The 13,872-nt window shown below is 47.7% G+C and overlaps 1 protein-coding gene across 1 annotated transcript in view; it reads left to right on the plus strand.

The window, feature by feature from the left end:
• Positions 1 to 13,385, plus strand: part of RAB11FIP5 (RAB11 family interacting protein 5) — a 99,642-nt gene extending 86,257 nt beyond the window's left edge. The window contains exons 7-8 of the mRNA XM_018573764.1: positions 1,481 to 1,484; positions 13,374 to 13,385. The gene's annotated coding sequence lies outside the window, so the exon portion shown is untranslated. The remainder of the gene's footprint in view (positions 1 to 1,480; positions 1,485 to 13,373) is intronic.
• Positions 13,386 to 13,872: the final 487 nt, after the last annotated feature.

Below are 13,872 nucleotides of genomic sequence, written 5' to 3' on the forward strand. Positions count from 1 at the left end.
GCTTCCATTTCTTAGGAACTTTAATATAATGGTGATATGTTATTGCACATACGCATATCAGTTCATAAAAATGATTTGAATGTCTAGTTGCGGCATACGTTTCAAGTGTACCCGTATCTGTACACTTGTGATGTCATCTGTCCAGTGTCAAAAGGCCACAGCCTCAACTTTTGTTCATCCTCCTCCATAGCCTCATACGGGATGTCGCATCTCTCTCCACTGGATCCCATCCTAACAATGTTCAGGTAGCTTACTCCCACATCTCATGCCACTAGGCCTCAACCTTTAATAGGGTGATCAGTCCATAAGGTCTGACAGTTCATCCATTTTAGTTATAGTGGCCCTTCAGCTCCACCTTACTGGCCAAGGGACTATTGTAAATACCGGGTCAGTCTTGATTCTTTACACCCTTCGAGGTTCTTTTGGGTGTTGTCGGATGGGGATTGTTCTGGCCCAAAGCTGTCACAAACCTGAGTGTTACAAGCTGAGTGTATAATGAAGAAAACGCACACAAGGCCTTACCATCGGTGGAAACTGCTGGTCAAAATGATCAGTAGGCCCAGAGATTTAGGCATCACATATTTGAGTACTTGACCTTCTCCCTCCAAAGTCTGAACCCCTCCTGTTTGTGCTCTAGGGGCGCAGTCCAGCTTTTGCGAAAATAATCAATGCACACAGCATTGCAGCTTCAATTGGTGGTGCAATGCTCTTGCAGACTCTTCCTCCTAGTCCCTGACCGTACTGAGGTACGGACTTTTAGCTAAGGGACGGTGAGAGGTATTAATGGTAGTCACCGCATTTGTACTCCATTGAAAACTATAGGACCATGTTTCAGGTTACATCCTAAATGTGTGTAACCGGAAGCACTGACCAAAAAGTCAACTTGGCCTTTAAAATGATAGGTGGTCTCATTGACCAATGCAGAGACTGGTATTGGACCAATGAGGGAAGTCCAGCTTGACTTTTTACAGGAGAAGTCGAGATGTGCGTATAACTTCAGCTGATTATATCTCTACCATTCGTTTGCCATGATTGCACTTTTTCATTGTAAGCTCCTCAGGTTGGATTGCCCGGGTTTGTGACCGCTTTCCTTTAAACCGAATGTAAAATGTAACAATGCTGTTTGATGCAAATATTCCATCGCTATGCTAGCGCCCTGCATGCTGTTTTAAAGGAGTAAAGCATTACTTGCGCTGTGCAGGGACACCGTGCTTTGGATTTCAATAGCCAGCTCCTTGTTCATGTCATACAAGATGTAGAGGTGCTCACCTAGAAGAACATGGAGGCGGCCATTGCTGATATTTTTCCAATGCTGGTTGGCTTGTCTCTTCATTAAAGTGACACTAAACTCAGGAGTTGAATCCTAAAATACATTCAGGTACCTTAACTATTAACAACACTGGACCTTATCTGTCTATCACTTGGCTGTAGATCCTCATCATCTCTGAATTGGTGCCCACACTGTCCTTCCTTCTGGAGGGTGGCTACTATTGTTCCCCATGGTCCCTGTGTGTGTTGTAATGTAGTCACCGCTCCAAGCTCACTCCTGTGATGGACTACAATCTCAATACAAATAAGTAATCTGAACCAGAGATTGTAGTCCATCATGGGAGTGAGCTTGGAGCTGTGACTACTTTACAACACACACAGAGACCATGGGGAACAAATGTAGCCCCCCTCCAGAAGGAAGGACAGTGTGGGCACCAATTCAGAGATGATTTGAGGATCTACAGCCGAGTGATACACAAATGAGATACATTGTTGTTAATAATTAAGATACTTGAATGTATTTTTAAGATTTAACGCCTGAGTTTAGTGTCACTTTAACTGGCTTCAGTGCTTTAGGCGTAGACCAGGGACATGTATTTCAGGCGAGTGGAAGACCCGGGAAGCTATTACGGATGAGCCACAGACCCAGGACATGTATAGCAGGCGAGTGGAAGACCCGGGAAGCTATTACGGGCAAGCCACAGACCCAGGACATGTATAGCAGGCGAGTGGAAGACCCGGGGCGCTGTTGCAGTTGAATCGCAGGCATGGGGTGCATATTACAGGAGTGAAGTCAGAAGTTCATCTCTGCTTTCTTCTTTGGGGCCAGTGACTCAAAGCAAAAAATCCAGACGGGTCATTGTTATAGAGAGACAACAAGCATTTGCGATATGGCCAAAGGACAGCTTCCATCTTCTGAAATGTCTCTTCTTACTGTGCTGTACATATACAGAAGTCCCATTGCGATTGTACAATGCTTTGTCTGTTAAGTTTTCTTTTCTCAGGAGGCTTCCGCAGCGCCATAAGGCGACAGACATGGCACCCAGGTACCTTTTGTTACATCTGCAGGGTTAGCTTGCTGTGTTAAAACCGCTTCCAGGTTCACTTCCATCCCAATGTGGTAGAGTCTGATCTCTCACACGTCATTGTTCTCTTTGCTGCAGTACCCGTCACAAGCCTCGCCTCATGGTACATTACTTTAGTTGGCCTCTCTCAGTGCAGAGTGATGCGTTTACACTCATAGACGCTTATTAGGGTTTGTCGTAGTTTTTCTGTTATGGAGTTGCTCACTTTCTCCAAAGAGTTCTATGTTCTATCATCTGTTGTTGTTTTTAAGAGTGCAGCATGACAGGAAGCTTTGTCACAATGCTAGTACTGCCATGTTGACATAGGTGTGCAATCTTGATGACATACTGTGTGTCTTGCACCATCCAAAGCTTGCTGATCTACCTGGTTGGTAATCCATTACGGGGTTTTTCAAGCTTTAGTACTGCAATTGCGCAACTTGACTGAAGACTGTGCCAACTATATTTCCCGCATTGGCCTGTCACACATACTCTGGTTATTAAAGGGCTGTGTATTTTACTGGCAATTCCATGAAATGTCTCCAATTTTGACATTGTTGCTCCATAAGCTGGACTTCAAGAATTCAGAAATACTTCAAAAACATTTTATAACCGGAGCCCTCTTTCTGGCTCTCCTTTATAATGCTGTGGTTGATGCTACGTCCTTCCTTGAAAAATGCAGCCTGTGCCATCTATACTGTACCAGGTCCTCAGTTTCCATTGAAAAGGACCGATCACAGCTGATCACTCCGTGCACCATTCGTGCAAGCACCCCTAGTAGTCTTCACGAAGCAGCAGCAAGGTGCCCTTGGGGTGCTGCAGGCTGGAGTGCATGGTCTGTGTCTGCCCATGAAATGCGATGTGGAGATCCTTCCCCCACCATGGTCTGTCTCTGCCCATGAAATGCGATGTGGAGATCCTTCCCCCACCATGGTCTGTCTCTGCCCATGAAATGTGATGTGGAGATCCTTCCTTCCCCACCATGGTCTGTCTCTGCCCATGAAATGTAATGTGGAGATCCATCCTCACCATGGTCTGTCTCTGCCCATGAAATGTAATGTGGAGATCCATCCCCACCATGGTCTGTCTCTGACCATGAAATGTAATGTGGAGATCCTTCCCCACCATGGTCTGTGTCAGCCCATGAAATGTGATGTGGAGATCCTTCCCCCACCATGGTCTGTGTCAGCCCATGAAATGTGATGTGGAGATCCTTCCCCCACCATGGTCTGTCTCTGCCCATGAAATGCGATGTGGAGATCCTTCCCCACCATGGTCTGTGTCAGCCCATGAAATGCGATGTGGAGATCCTTCCCCACCATGGTCTGTGTCTGCCCATGAAATGCGATGTGGAGATCCTTCCCCACCATGGTCTGTGTCTGCCCATGAAATGTAATGTGGAGATCCTTCCCCCACCAGAGGCCTGCAGAGACATCATTGGGAATCAAAACATACTTGTCCACGATCAATGCTTTACAACATTGGGGTCAAAAATGGCCAAGCAACCTGAATGTTCAGAAGGTTGGCAACAGCAGCCCCCCCCCATATATCCCTCATGACAGGGTAACCTAATATTTGTAGTTGGCTCCTTTTTTAAAAATGGTCATTGGTTCCATAGCAGACCTGTTTTTGAAAATGCTAGCTGCTTGTTGGTCATCTCTGCCTTCAATACCCGGAGACACGGAACGGGCATGCAGGTCAGAGTGAAGTTAGGTCTCTGGATCTTTTTTCTGGGGTGGTGACTCCCAATTATTGGGTGAGCATAACAGCCGGAGAACTAGCCAAGCTCAGCACTAGCAGCCTCTGATAGTTCTCAGTTCCTTCAGTCTACCTGATGACTTGCATGTTAGTACAAATTGCAGTAGGGTGTGCACACGCCTGAGGACGGCCACCGCCTAGCTCCTTCTATGCATTTCAATGACGCATGTCAACAAATACTCCTTCATATGGCTGTATATTATCTGCTGAAGTCGGCAAGTAGACCGCGCGGGGAGTGCGCTCTCTTGAGGGTGCCGAGACGCTCTCAGTTGCTGGAATGTAATGACCCTTCAGCTGTGCGATCACACTATTTACACAGGTCTGACCGTCAGCCTAAAGGATAGTCCATCCGGTCCCCAATTTCAGTTCTCTGTGGCGTCCTGGAGGGTTGAACACTTTAGACACCCAGGAGCGCCCAGCTTCTGCCCACTTGTGTTCATTTCACACTACAGAGCAGATTCTGCCAACAGAAACCCAAAGAAGTGATGAGGCCAATGGGAGGTTCAGCCCACCGGGGGCCCACCCAGAACTGGAAGATCTGTTTTTGGGTAGACTGACCCCTTTCTTTCTTTTTTTATAATGCAATTTTATGTTGATCAGTTTTGTGCGCACGTTGTTGGGTACAATGGTCTCTCGGGTGACGGAGGGGGAAATGTTCTCTTATGTACAAGTGATATATATATTGCTCTGTTTAAATATCTATTTTATAAGTGTCGCTTATGTTTTACTAAATGTTCAGGAAATGTTTTGTTTTAAAGCACTTTACAAAAGAATAAAGTCGGTTACAAGTCAGAACAGGTGTCCCTATTATTTATTATTATTATTGTGCAAATTCATTCTTTTTTTTTAATTTAAAACAAAACTCATTTACAAAGAGACAAATGTTATTATTGTGCAAACAAAACTGATATTTATTCATATTTGTTTTATTTGATAGAAATTTTATTTCGCATTTTATCATTTTATTTTATATTACTTTTTTATTAAATGTATTTTAATTTTTTTACATTTTATTATTGTGGCAACAAAACTGATATTCATTCTTTTTTTTTTTAATTTTACATTTGTTTGCGCCGTGTTATATACTCGGCTCATCTCCGGTCTGTACCCTGTGCTCTATGTTTTATATACTCGGCTCATCTCCGGTCTGTACCCTGTGCTCTGTTATATACTCGGCTCATCTCCGGTCTGTACCCTGTGCTCTGTTATATACTCGGCTCATCTCCGGTCTGTACCCTGTGCTCTATGTTATATACTCTGCTCATCTCCGGTCTGTACCCTGTGCTCTGTTATATACTCGGCTCATCTCCGGTCTGTACCCTGTGCTCTGTTATATACTCGGCTCATCTCCGGTCTGTACCCTGTGCTCTATGTTATATACTCTGCTCATCTCCGGTCTGTACCCTGTGCTCTATGTTATATACTCGGCTCATCTCCACTCTGTACCCTGTGCTCTATGTTATATATTTGGCTCATCTCCGGTCTGTCCCCTGTGCTCTATGTTATACTCGGCTCATCTCCGGTCTGTACCCTGTGCTCTGTTATATACTCGGCTCATCTCCGGTCTGTACCCTGTGCTCTGTTATATACTCGGCTCATCTCCGGTCTGTACCCTGTGCTCTGTTATATACTCGGCTCATCTCCGGTCTGTACCCTGTGCTCTGTTATATACTCGGCTCATCTCCGGTCTGTACCCTGTGCTCTGTTATATACTCGGCTCATCTCCGGTCTGTACCCTGTGCTCTGTTATATACTCGGCTCATCTCCGGTCTGTACCCTGTGCTCTGTTATATACTCGGCTCATCTCCGGTCTGTACCCTGTGCTCTGTTATATACTCGGCTCATCTCCGGTCTGTACCCTGTGCTCTGTTATATACTCGGCTCATCTCCGGTCTGTACCCTGTGCTCTGTTATATACTCGGCTCATCTCCGGTCTGTACCCTGTGCTCTGTTATATACTCGGCTCATCTCCGGTCTGTACCCTGTGCTCTGTTATATACTCGGCTCATCTCCGGTCTGTACCCTGTGCTCTGTTATATACTCGGCTCATCTCCGGTCTGTACCCTGTGCTCTGTTATATACTCGGCTCATCTCCGGTCTGTACCCTGTGCTCTGTTATATACTCGGCTCATCTCCGGTCTGTACCCTGTGCTCTGTTATATACTCGGCTCATCTCCGGTCTGTACCCTGTGCTCTGTTATATACTCGGCTCATCTCCGGTCTGTACCCTGTGCTCTGTTATATACTCGGCTCATCTCCGGTCTGTACCCTGTGCTCTGTTATATACTCGGCTCATCTCCGGTCTGTACCCTGTGCTCTGTTATATACTCGGCTCATCTCCGGTCTGTACCCTGTGCTCTGTTATATACTCGGCTCATCTCCGGTCTGTACCCTGTGCTCTGTTATATACTCGGCTCATCTCCGGTCTGTACCCTGTGCTCTGTTATATACTCGGCTCATCTCCGGTCTGTACCCTGTGCTCTGTTATATACTCGGCTCATCTCCGGTCTGTACCCTGTGCTCTGTTATATACTCGGCTCATCTCCGGTCTGTACCCTGTGCTCTGTTATATACTCGGCTCATCTCCGGTCTGTACCCTGTGCTCTGTTATATACTCGGCTCATCTCCGGTCTGTACCCTGTGCTCTGTTATATACTCGGCTCATCTCCGGTCTGTACCCTGTGCTCTGTTATATACTCGGCTCATCTCCGGTCTGTACCCTGTGCTCTGTTATATACTCGGCTCATCTCCGGTCTGTACCCTGTGCTCTGTTATATACTCGGCTCATCTCCGGTCTGTACCCTGTGCTCTGTTATATACTCGGCTCATCTCCGGTCTGTACCCTGTGCTCTGTTATATACTCGGCTCATCTCCGGTCTGTACCCTGTGCTCTATGTTATATACTCCGCTCATCTCCACTCTGTACCGAATATTACTCTTCACCTACTTCACTACTCTCTAGTCTGCACCCTGTGCTGAATGTTCTATATTCCACTCTTCTCCGCCCTGTACCCTGATCTGTATAGTATATACTCCACTCTGCACCATGTGTTGTATGGTGTATATACTCCACTCATCTCGACTCTGAACCCTGTGCTGAATGTTCTATATTCCACTCATTGCACTCTGTACCTGGTGCTGTTATGTTCTACACTTCACTCATCTCCACTCTGTATGTTCTATACTTCACCCTGTGCTGTTTGGTACATATTCCATTCTTGTACATAGGGTACAGAGTGGAATATTTCACCTACAGCACAGGGTACAGAGTGGAGTATAGAACATACAGCACAGGGTACAGAGTGGAGGTTCTATATTCTATACTATTTTTAGCTGTACCCTATGTAATGCTGCACACCTCTTCCTTTTTCTGCACTGCATGTTACAGATAATTCCCTACGCTCTGGGATCCCTACACTTGTACATTGTGTCCTCCACGCAATCACAATTATTTATACAGTGCCAGCATATTCCGCAGCGCTGCACAAACGTTTAGACAAACACTGATGAGCATCATTGACCTACAGAAGCAGTAGGTGAGGAGGACCCTGCCCAAAGGAGCTTTCAATCTAAGACCTCTACCTGTTATCTGCTGTGCTGTACACCAGGCATGTGCGGTCAGGGGAGGCAGGAGGGGCGGAGCCTCACCTAGTATTATGGAGGAAAAAGCTGTCAGCTTCAAGTCTGAAGCTGGCGGCTTTTTCTCCATTCAGATCGGCTTGTTACAGAGCAGGGAAATCCTCCCCCTGTTATAACCTGTCATGGACAGAGCGATGGGTGTTTTATTACAGTCAGCGCTGCATCCAGGTTTGACAGGTAGTTAGGTTACACAGCACTGCATGTGTAACCTAACTTGGTGAGACAAGAGCTGTCACAGCCTCTACTCCGTGTTAAAGGTGTGAGCTCTGTGGATGGCTTGGGCCAATGGCAAGGCGCCATTGGCCCAAACTGTCCAATAAAAAATAAACAGTGAGGACATCAATCTAGATGCCTCACCAGTGACGAGCAAGTGAGGGACAGGGAGGCACTTCCCTATCTCCTCCCTTCCTCCTCCCCACACATTTCCAGTAAGCGCCCCACTAAGAGCCCCCTAATGTCCTGTGTAAACTGACGTCTTTATTAAATACACAGATTCCTTCCCGTTGTCTCCTCCAGCTGCCGTCCAGATCAGATAATGGCTGGAGAGAAGTAGAGTCGTGTTTGATAGAATAACAGACAACGTGAGGACGGAGGCAGCTGCTCCCGGATTTCAGCATCACATTTCAGAAAATCAGAAAATTCTAAACCCAGAGGGATTCCTTTTTATTAGAAGAGACCCGGAAACACTATGAGAAGCCGCGCGGTCTCATCAGCCAAGACGCATATTGAATGTCCTGAGTTCAGATAGGGAGCTGTGTTGGCATGGAGTCATTGAGACCTTGGGTGCCGTCATTTCAGGTCCTACCAAAGTCAGAAGGTAATATAAGCAGACCAAAACATTTTCTATCACGCCAAAAATTCACTGTTAGGCTTACCGGTAACTATTTCTGGGAATCTTCCAGGACAGCAACCTGAGAGATGGTTGGCCCCTCCTACAGGAAACACAAAAGAGAACAATATAAAAACCCCTTCACACCCCTTGTCCCTCAGTTGAGATTAAAGTAGACTACCTCCACCAGTGCAAGAGGGCAGCCATAACCAAAAAAAACAGAACAAAGTTAAACAGCCCGGGGTGGGAAGTAGGCTCGCTGTCCTGGAAGATTCCCAGAAATATGGTACTGCTAAGTCTAACAGGGAATTTCCCCAATTATCTTCCAGGACAGCAACCTGAGATGATAGGCCCCTCCTTCTACAGGAAACACAAAAGAGAACAATGTAAAAAACCCTCCCACCCCCCTTTAACCCTCAGTTGAGATTAAAGTAGACTACATCCACCAGTGCAAGAGGGAAGCCATAACCAAAAAAACCAGAACAAAGATGAACAGCCCAGGGTGGGAAGAAAATTTGCTGTCCTGGAAGATTCCCAGAAATACCATTACCGGTAAGTCTCAAGGGGAATTTCCCCAATTATCTTCCAGGACAGCAACCTGAGAGAATAAACAAGCAGCATGAACACAAGCCTATCTCCTCAGGGCGGGTCTATTGTCTGTAGAACTTTCTTTGCCAAAAGCCAGATCTTGCTGGGACTAGACACTTTCTTCAAGCATTACAGAGTTGGAAGTCCTGTCCCAGCAAGATCTGGCTTTTGGCAAAGAAAGTTCTACAGACAATAGACCCGCCCTGAGGAGATAGGCTTGTGTTCATGCTGCTTGTTTATTCTCTCAGGCTGCTGTCCTGGAAGATAATTGGGGAAATTTCCCTTGAGACTTACCGGTAACTGTATTTCTGGGAATCTTCCAGGACAGCAAACTTTCTTCCCACCCTGCGCTGTTTTATCTTTTGTTGTTTTTTTTGGTTATGGCTGCCCTTTTGCATCGGTGGAGGTAGTCTACTTTAATCTCACTGAGGGACAAGGGGGGTGGGAGGGGTTTTTATATTGTTCTCTTTTGTGCTTTCTGTAGGAGGAGCCAATCATATCTCAGGTTGCTGTCCTGGAAGATGCATATGAGCCACAGAGCTGCACCTCCCTTCCAAGTGGTTCTCAGGGCATGCAAGCACAGGACAACATGCAGATATTGTCCTGGTCTGAATACGCACAGAAGACTCCAGTGCTGCAAGGGGAACTGCTAACCACTCAGCCACTTTTGTTTTATAAAGTGGTCCCCCGGGCAATCAAAGCATACAGATAGTGCCCCTACCCCAACTGAGGCAGAATATAATGCACATTTTGACAAGGAGATGATCTAACTATGCTCCTCGGCACCAGTGGCGATAGCGCAATGGCATTACTGAGCTATACGCTGGGCGGAAAGGACAGCGGATGGAGGCTGACAGGTAAGAGGTGTGCAGGGGTGTGACCAGCCCACCTGAGACCCCCCCCGTAGAGAGTCTGTGGTGGGCGCTGCAGGGTCACTCTCAGGTGGGCACTGCAAGGGGCATAACTAGAAATCACAGGGCCCCCATACAAAATTTCTCCCCCATGGAATGTTTCTTCTACAATAAAAACCCGGCAGGTGCCTAGGTGCTGTGTGGGAGTTACGTCATCCCGGCGCGGTCAATCAAGATGGCTGAAGATTGCCAAGCGTTTCTCACGCTTTTATGTCTCGTGTCAAGTAATGCCAATTCTGTTGTCACTCATAGAAAACATAACTACGGAAATGAATTCTTCTACCTGGACACACTCCACACTTTATAAAGCCTGCACAAGAAAAGCGGCGCCCTGAACGCGATTTATAAAAGGTATTACCTCACGGCTGTGCCTTACAGCATGACATTTGTGAGGATGAAGTGGAGCCGAGTGATTAATTAGTATAACAACACGGCGGCGTTCTATAGAAGGGCCCCGAAGCAGCGCTTGCTACTCAAAGTGTCTTCCTCTGCAGGATTGCCGGAAGAAGAGCTGTCCAGGTAATAAATGATCCTATTATACCCGTCTACTAGTGAAGCATCGTTCTGATTAAAGGGCCAATGTCAGTCCAGGCAGCTTTCATCTCCCGGCTCCCAGGACGGCAGCGGATTCAGAAAACGCCATTCTATGAGCTATGTACGGATTGGATTTACAGTTGTAATCAAAATGAGTCGACCCCCACTGCAAATCAGGTTTATGGGCAACATTTACAGACTGAGGTGATGAGGGAACTAGGGAGCAGGAGGTCTTGGGAGGAGCAAAGTATGGGAGGAAGTGATAAGGAACCTAGAGCAGCAGGAGGTCTTGGGAGGAGCGAAGCATAGGAGGAGGTAATGAGGAATCTAGAGCAGCAGGAGGTCTTGGGAGGAGCGAAGCATGGGAGGAGGTAATGAGGAATCTAGAGCAGCAGGAGGTCTTGGGAGGAGCGAAGTATGGGAGGAAGTGATGAGGAATCTAGAGAACAGGAGGGAAGCATGGGAGGTGATGAGGAATCTAGAGAGTAGGAGGTCTTGGGAGAAGTGAAGCATGGGAGGAGGTGATGAGGAATCTAGAGAGCAGGAGGTCTTGGGAGGAGCGAAGCATGGGAGGAGGTGATGAGGAATCTAAAGAAGCAGGAGGTCTTGGGAGGAGCGAAGTATGGGAGGAAGTGATAAGGAAACTAGAGAGCAGGAGGTCTTGGGAGGAGCGACGCATGGGAGGAGGTGACGAGGAATCTAGAGCAGCAGGAGGTCTTGGGAGGAGCGAAGTATGGGAGGAGGTGAGGAATCTAGAGCAGCAGGAGGTCTCGTGAGGAGGTGATGAGGGAACTAGAGAGCAGGAGGTCTTGGGAGGAGCGACGCATGGGAGGAGGTGACGAGGAATCTAGAGCAGCAGGAGGTCTTGGGAGGAGCGAAGTATGGGAGGAGGTGAGGAATCTAGAGCAGCAGGAGGTCTCGTGAGGAGGTGATGAGGGAACTAGAGAGCAGGAGGTCTTGGGAGGAGCGACGCATGGGAGGAGGTGACAAGGAATCTAGAGCAGCAGGAGGTCTTGGGAGGAGCGAAGTATGGGAGGAAGTGATAAGGAAACTAGAGAGCAGGAGGTCTTGGGAGGAGCGAAGCATGGGAGGAGGTAATGAGGGATCTAGAGAGCAGGAGGTCTTGGGAGAAGTGAAGCATGGGAGGAGGTGATGAGGGATCTAGAGAGTAGGAGGTCTTGGGAGGAGTGAAGCATGCGAGGAGGTGATGAGGAATCTAGAGCAGTAGGAGGTCTTGGGAGGAGCGACGCATGGGAGGAGGTGACGAATCTAGAGCAGCAGGAGGTCTTGGGAGGAGCGAAGTATGGGAGGAAGTGATAAGGAAACTAGAGAGCAGGAGGTCTTGGGAGGAGCGAAGCATGGGAGGAGGTGATGAGGGATCTAGAGAGCAGGAGGTCTTGGGAGAAGTGAAGCATGGGAGGAGGTGATGAGGAATCTAGAGAGCAGGAGGTCTTGGGAGAAGTGAAGCATGGGAGGAGGTGATGAGGAATCTAGAGAGCAGGAGGTCTTGGGAGAAGTGAAGCATGGGAGGAGGTGATGAGGGATCTAGAGAGTAGGAGGTCTTGGGAGGAGTGAAGCATGCGAGGAGGTGATGAGGAATCTAGAGCAGTAGGAGGTCTTGGGAGGAGCGAAGCATGGGGGGAAGTGATGAGGAAACTAGAGAGCAGGAGGGAAGCATGGGAGGAGGTGATAAGGAAACTAGAGAGTAAGGATGGGCTGCATGTTCGAGTCGACCATAGGTTCGACTCGAACATTGCATGTTCTAGCGTTCGCCGAACATTATGGGATGTCCGCGGTCTGTTCGACCCCGGCACATCCCACAATGCACTGCGCCGTCCGAAAACGGTAATTGGCTACAGTCCTGCACCTGACCGCAGGTCAGGTGCAAGACTGTGCCAATCAGGGCTCAGTACAAATGTAGAGCCATGATTGGGCAGAGTCACGATGACTCTGCCCAATCATGTCTCACAGCTAAGTCCCTGCAGCACACTATATAAGGCTGCTGACACCAGGGAGGAGCGAAGTATGGGAGGAAGTGATGAGGAATCTAGAGAGCAGGAGGGAAGCATGGGAGGAGGTGATGAGGAATCTAGAGAGCAGGAGGTCTTGGGAGGAGCGATGATGACAGTTTGGGTGATATTCTGAGATGAGGTTGGTGATGTAGCTCGGGGTAGGGTTGTAGATTGTTCTAGAGCTGCAGCTAACGATTATTTTCAAAATCGATTAGTTAGTAATAGACAGAAATGGGGTTAGTCTCTGTAGGCCGAGTAGAGAGCTGCAATAGTTCAGGCGAGAGATAACACTGGTGTGAATTGGTGACGTCATTGGTTAAGAAGTGTCATTTATTGAACATATTACACAGGTGACGTGATTGGATGTGGGGCGTTTTGTTGCACTAGAATGCATGGGCGTATGTTAGGAAAATGAGGGTTTATGGTTGGTGTAGGCCTTTACTGGAGGGCATAGTATTGGCTAAATTCATGTTTATCATAAACAGTTGCCATTTTCTTTGTTTTAATATAGAATACGTTTCGCTCCCCCCCCCGGGCTGCTGATCTCTTGCGGCCTCTTTGTAGTCACCTTCTGTCTACATGCGCTTGCTCAGATGTTGGCTGCACATCATGACTTGTGGCCGGCTTCCTAATAGTGACAGCTGTGAACCAAACCTGTGCAATGTGTGTCGGCACAGACGCTTGTAGTCTCCAGCAGGGATGTGCGTCACGGGGTGGAGAAGACACAATTGGGAGACAGTTATCCCCCAGGAAGTGCAGGAAGAAGGACCCCGATGGCAGGACCACCAGGTATCGGTCTAATAAAATGAGCAGATTTGAAGTATAAGTGCAGCGAGTTTTGGATGCAGGGGAGAGGGACTCAGGTTTTTATTGCTGTCTGTGTCCCCGTTAGGGAGATTCCCTCTCTCCATTTGTCCTGGTGACCGCTATCACTAAAAGGAAATCTCACATTTTGGGTTGTCATCAGAACAGGGAGAGATGGAAAATCTCCCAATGGAGACACTGGTTCTGGTGACTCGGTTGACCACCAAGGATTTCCCTCACTTTGAAGGGATTTCATCTCACTTTCTGTTGTGGCCATGGACAGGAAGTGATGGGAAATCTCCCTAATGGGAGATGGCAAAAAACGGACGAGTCAGCCTCCTTTACACTATACATAAGTTAAAAAAAGCTTTTGAGTACAGTACACGGTACGTCAGCTGGGTCGGTCAGTACGGTACACGGACCCTCGGCTGGGTCGGGCAGTACGGTACACGGAACGTCAGCTG

Source organism: Nanorana parkeri, unplaced genomic scaffold (assembly GCF_000935625.1).
Source record: "Nanorana parkeri isolate BGI_ZX_2015 unplaced genomic scaffold, ASM93562v1 scaffold2527, whole genome shotgun sequence".
Taxonomy (NCBI): Eukaryota; Metazoa; Chordata; class Amphibia; order Anura; family Dicroglossidae; genus Nanorana; species Nanorana parkeri.